This window comes from Anser brachyrhynchus, assembly GCF_964034855.1.
Source record: "Anser brachyrhynchus genome assembly, contig: SCAFFOLD_87, whole genome shotgun sequence".
Lineage (NCBI taxonomy): Eukaryota > Metazoa > Chordata > Aves > Anseriformes > Anatidae > Anser > Anser brachyrhynchus.
Genome location: NW_027663947.1, coordinates 631,594 through 637,983, shown reverse-complemented (window position 1 = coordinate 637,983; position 6,390 = coordinate 631,594). Strand labels below are relative to the sequence as shown.

Here is a 6,390-nt window from a genome sequence, read left to right as displayed (position 1 = left end):
TCCCCAGTGGTGCCAGTGCACTCTCTGGACTCCCGGCAACACATCCCCGGTGGTGCCAGTGCACTCTCTGGACTCACTGCACTGCATCCCCAGTGGTGCCAGAGCACTCTCTGGACTCACTGCAGTGCATCCCCAGTGGTGCTAGTGCACTCTCTGGACTCACTGCACTGCATCCCCAGTGGTGCCAGTGCACTCTCTGGACTCACTGCACTGCATCCCCAGTGGTGCCAGTGCACTCTCTGGACTCCCGGCACCGCATCCCCAGTGGTGCCAGTGCACTCTCTGGGCTCACTGCAGTGCATCCCCAGTGGTGCCAGTGCACTCTCTTGACTCACTGCACTGCATCCCCATTGGTGCCAGTGTACTCACTGGACTCACTGCACTGCATTCCCCAGTGGTGCTAGTGCACTCTCTGGACTTGTTGTCGACGGAGGGAAGACACAAACGCTCAATATGAGTGTTAAGTATGCTTCAGCTTTAATGGATAGCTCAATTGTCTTTTATCGTGTACAGGATAATTAGCTCATACATATTGCAAAAGCCAAGCTCCTTATTGGTAAGCGTCATCTACTGCCCTATCTGTTAGTTCCGCATTCTTCTATCCGCTAGTTCCCCTTTCTAATCTAACTATAACTCCCAGGGCAGTATGCCCTCTACTATCATTGTTTCTAATTGCCTGGGATTTCTCACAAGAGTTCCCAGACAAGCTGCCTGGGATTTCTCACAAGAGTTCCCAGACAAGCCTTGCGTACGTGCCTTTGCTCTTGTTTTTCTAGACCAGCTGGGTGCGGTAATCCGCCATTTCCTTATCTTGCAGCTGCATGATATCAATGTGATTACGCGCAGCGAGCCAGTCCTCAACAATTCCCCCGTTTTTATTTTGAACCAAAAGCTTTCTATAGATTTTTCTATCAATCACCGCACACACTGCAATAAGCAAGGTACAATAAGCAACAGGGTCAAAAATCTCATGCAGAACTACGATTGTAAAGTAGTGTGCCTACTAGAATCTACATCAGTCAACAAGCCACTAAGCGCTAGGAATGTTGCTTCGCAGCGATACTGCTTCTTACTCGCACAGCACAATCACACAATCACACAATCACGCAGAGAGGCCTCTTGCACTTCTCATTCATACCACAAGACAATATCACTGAAAATAATTTGTGTGCAGCTTCAGGAGGTCCTTGTCTGCTCCCGTGGTGAGCGGCTGAGAGTGGAGACCCCTCCGAGGAAAAAATGCTCGGGGTGCACCTAGGGGCGTCCGTTCCACAGTCGATCCCACAGCCGAGCAGAGCGGCTCCTGGCGCAAGGAAGGATGCTATTATAGTTTGTATAATGACAGCAAAGAGATGCATTGCAATAAGGAGCACGTGTGGCATTGACCCCTTTTTTTTTTTTTTTTTTTTTTTTTTTTTTTTTTTTTTTTTTCTTTTTCGAGCAATTACACCTTACACATGCTATTACTGTTGCTAGAAAAACCCTACTAGTTAACTGCTCGAGCCTTTTTATTAGGCAACTAAATACTACTCGCGCCGCTACTATAATTAGGACAATTATTAGCAGTAAGCGTAGCCCTTCTTTTATCAGACCCAATATCCAACCCCCCATGTTCCCAAACCAATTTGCAAACAGTCTATCAAGCCAATTATCTTGGACCACTATCTTCTTGGTGTGGTCTCTCAGCCATTTCAGTTGCTCGTGGATTGACTCGCCATGGTCCGAGAGATTAAAACAGCACATTCCTTCGAGCTCTTCACACCCGTGGCCCTGTGCCAGCAGTAGAAAATCAATCGCCGCTCTGTTCTGTAACACAGCGTGTCGCAAGCTGTCCAGGTCCTGGGCCATTTCTGTGAGCATCTGCGTAGTCACATTTAATGTTTTCACCACTGTACTTCAAATCTACATTTTACAAAGTGACCAGCAAGTGTGCCACATTAACTGACCAACCTCTGAGATTTTACCTTTCATACCAGTGTCTTCTTGGGCTCTTTTAATTAAACACGTTTCTCATTCAAGTGAATTGAAATGCTTCAGTTGGTTTTATTCTCAGGAGCCTCATAAAAAACAAAGATATTGCACCCTCTTTGTTCAGTCATTCAATGTTCGTCTCTTTCACAGCAAATAATTACTTCATTGAAGTTAAAACTTCCAAACATAACTTACTAATAGTCTCCAATTTCAGCTCAGATCACTCGTTGAAAATACTCTGCTAAATACAGATAACTTACAATAACTTTAACAGTTAATTGTCCATAACAAACACCATGGTTTTTCTCCAGACCAATGTTCAAATTTTAAGACCACCCTTTAATATTTCTATGTACAGGTGAAAAACAGTCTTCAATTTTCTAGTCTTGTTTTAAATATAAAAGTTGGAAGGGACATTCAAGTTTCAAGTCTCCACACTGAACTTAAAAAAAAAAAAAAATCATGTGGAGGTAAACAAACCAAGTTGTATACTCCAGGAGGTAGAGGCCTTCAATTTGTGTTCATATATACATATGCACAGAATTCAGTGTTCCAACAGAAAAAGAATTAGCCAAAAAGTAATAAAAGTTATTTACTACTGTGACATTTCAAGACTTCCACAGCTTTGCCTAAAGACACAAACACAATTAACATAATTCCCTATGTGCTTTTTTTTTTTTTTTTTTTTTTTTTTTTTTTTTCTTTCCTTTTTTTTTTTTTTCTCTCAACTGTCCAGTGCAGGAAAAAATTCTCACAAAATTTCACAGACCTAAAATGTGCAAGCTAGTTTCTCTCTCTCCCTTTTTTTTTTTTTTTTTTTTTTTTTTTTTTTTTTTTTTCAAATGTCACATTTGCTTGTTTTACAGCCCAACAAGCTAGTTTCCCTAGACTAGCCATAGCATGAGCCACAGCCACTCCAGGCACAAGTGCCGCTGAAAAGAACCTTTCAGCAGGACCCCAGAGTTCGACCTGGTTATCGCAGTCACTCCCCAAAGTTTTTGAGACTGCGTCTCGTCCGTCGTTTCCATTGTTGAGTAATGTTTCGCAATTCTTGACTGTGTAGGTCAGGGGCAAACAAAGTCAAGCGTCCCAAATAGCATGGCCCCCCGTGCGCATTTGCTGGGATTCCCTGCCAGGCTCGATCTCCACAGATCAGGAATATACCAGGTGGTAAGGCCTTAGCAGTTTGCCTTGGCCATGTGCTTGACTTGTTCCCGTATGCCCCCATGGTGGTGTTGGTGGTGTCGTTGTACCCGCAATAGCTGCTATTAGCTTCGAACCCCCTTGTGTGAGAGGTCACATTAGTCCATTGAGTCATATTTTGTTTTCCTTTATTCCACATAAAGCACGTCTGTGTCCAGTTATTACTGGTGTTCCCTACCGCCACTGATCCCAACAAATCCAGTTCCTGGGGATCCCATGGCAAGCTCGTGTTCAGAGCCACTAGCGCCGCCACAACGGCGTCGGAGAGGTTGGACGAAAGATCGAACAAATCAGTACTTGCGGAATATGGTGCTAACAGTTGTTTCAGCTCCTCCTTGTTCCCTATTGGGACCCCGAACAAACAGGTGCGGAAGGGATCAGTCGCTTTGGCAAGAGACAGGCAGAATTGAGCCAATCGAGTTCCCTTCGGTATATGTAGCGGAGGGAACATGGCTGATACCATAATTTGTATCTCCCCAGTAAAGTCCTTATCAATAAGTCCTGTTAACACTAAAGCCCCATTTAATGTCGCCGATGACCTTCCAATCAGAAGTGCTCCAACAGGCTCATTATTAATTTTTACAGGTCCCATAACGCCTGTTTTCACCCCAACAGGCTTATTGTCCATCAAAGTCACATTTACTGCGGTTGCCAAGTCCAATCCCCAGGCTCCCTCTGGTGGCTGGTTGGAGGTGAAAGGATTCGTCTCGGTTGGAGTCTCCGCAGCTGCCGCCGCTGTTGAGGGGAAAGCCGCTTTTTGTGTCATCGCGGGGCGGCGGTTCCCGCTGGTCTTCCCGTTTCCCTGGGTCTTCCGCCGGCAAGCGGTTTCATTATGCGTATCAGATCGGCAAGAGGGACACCACACATTAGCCGTCCCACATTGCCTCTTTATATGACCCGCGATGCCACACCGATAGCAGCGTAGTGCAGGTCTTCTCGACGAGTGAGGTCCTTTTCCACTTTGCAGGGGGGCAAGGGCGGCGAATACCTGCGACTGACTAGCCTGCAGTCCCTGAGTAATACTTTCCCCTACCTTTCGAATAGCGTCAACCAATAGCGCTTGCGAGCCTATCGGTATCCGCGACAATCGATCAAGAGCCTCTTCTATAGTCCAGGTACTGGGCAGCGTATTTAGAACATTTCGAGAGGTTTGATTACAATTTTGAAGGGCGCATTGTTTAAGAATAGGGCCTTTGAGATATTCGGGTAACCCAGCTACCTGTATAGCTGCGGCAACCCTATCAATAAATGTTCCAAACGCTTCGTCTCGCCCTTGCTTGATGGACATATAGGAGGGCATTCCTCCAGGCTCCCTAATTTGGTCCAGTGCTCTCCTAGCTAGCGTCATGGTCGCTTTTGCCTTATCCGGCCCCATTAGGGCCTGGGCCTCCAAGCGATTGTATGCACCGACCCCCAAAAGCTCCTCCAGCGTGACCCCGTATAATGGATCTCCGGGCTGACGCTGCACCGCGACTGCCTCCTGACAAGCTGAATGCCAATGGGCATTAAACAGCAGGATCTGATGCTGCGTCAGTATTAGTTTCATGATATTACGAATATCGCCGGGGAGCAACACGTTAGTGGACCACAGATAGTCTAACATCTGTTTCGTTGGCTCCCCACGTATTCCTGACTCATTTACCGTGGCACGCAATTGGGTCAGTATTTTCCAGTCCAGATTTGTCATAGTAACAGTTATCTGGCCCTGGGCGTCTGGTGGAGAGTACACCACGGGGAAGGCGCCTACAAGCTCTGTCGCTGCCCCCACATCACCTTCACGTAACGCCTCCCCTGCTATTTTCGCCCAGAGTCCTGCTCTCTCCGACCCCCCTGATTCGAGTCGCATATCTTTCAAAAATGGATTCTTATTTCTCCCCTCGCCTGCCGCCTCTCCCTCGGGAGTTTCCAGGGGTAGAGGAGGTGCACTGGGTCGTGCCCCCTCTCCCCATCCCCCGGGTGCCTTCATGGTGAATTGTTGGACCGACGGAGGGAGGGGGTACGGATTGGCCTCTTCATCCGCCCTCAACGTTTTGCCCAGCCGCTCTGTTGCAGCGGCTGCTACTTTCTGTTCTACCCGATGTATTGTTAAAGCATTCGTAACAGCCCGCCACGGTTTTGCCAGCTTCTTAGCCGTCTTATTCTCACTAATCATTTCCTCAAACAATATATCACCAAACTTACGCCACTCATCCTCCTCAAACAATGTGTCAGGGTTAATAAAGCAGCCCTTCGCCACCCCATAGGCCACTAACCCCTGTAATTCTTTATGACAATCTATATCTGGCGTCTTACGCTTTTCTAAAAAGCACTTAAGTAAATTAATTGCCGCTTGTTTCTCCATGCTTACTCACGGTGCCGTTGCCCCCGTGCAAAGCGTGTCTTACGCTTTTCTAAAAAGCACTTAAGTAAATCTATTGCCGCTTGTTTCTCCATGCTTACTCACGGTGCCGTTGCCCCCGTACAAAGCTTCCGTTCGCGGCGTTCCGGCGGGACCCGCTATGGGTTCGTCCCGGGCGCTCTTCCCGAGTCGTCTTCTGCTCGCCCCAATCTTATGTTCCGCGGATTCCGGGTTACGTAGTCAGAACCGGCTTTCCCCTTGTACTCCGTCGCCTAATACCGGCTTACTCGTTTCGGGTCCTCGTCCAGCAAGGGTCCCTGTTCGGGCGCCATTTGTTGTCGACGGAGGGAAGACACAAACGCTCAATATGAGTGTTAAGTATGCTTCAGCTTTAATGGATAGCTCAATTGTCTTTTATCGTGTACAGGATAATTAGCTCATACATATTGCAAAAGCCAAGCTCCTTATTGGTAAGCGTCATCTACTGCCCTATCTGTTAGTTCCGCATTCTTCTATCCGCTAGTTCCCCTTTCTAATCTAACTATAACTCCCAGGGCAGTATGCCCTCTACTATCATTGTTTCTAATTGCCTGGGATTTCTCACAAGAGTTCCCAGACAAGCTGCCTGGGATTTCTCACAAGAGTTCCCAGACAAGCCTTGCGTACGTGCCTTTGCTCTTGTTTTTCTAGACCAGCTGGGTGCGGTAATCCGCCATTTCCTTATCTTGCAGCTGCATGATATCAATGTGATTACGCGCAGCGAGCCAGTCCTCAACATGGACTCACTGCAGTGCATCCCCAGTGGTGCCAGTGCACTCTCTGGACTCACTGAAGTGCATTCTCAGTGGTTCCAGTGCACTCTGTGGACTCACTGCAGT

General features: G+C 47.4%; 1 long non-coding RNA gene across 1 annotated transcript; it reads right to left on the bottom strand.

Annotated features, from left to right (window-relative positions):
* Positions 1–454: 454 nt before the first annotated feature.
* On the bottom strand, positions 455–3,496 carry LOC308186579. Its single transcript, XR_013944117.1, has 2 exons — positions 712–3,496; positions 455–676 (listed from the first exon to the last, which is right to left on the bottom strand). It is a non-coding gene; the product is annotated as an uncharacterized lncRNA (long non-coding RNA).
* Positions 3,497–6,390: the final 2,894 nt, after the last annotated feature.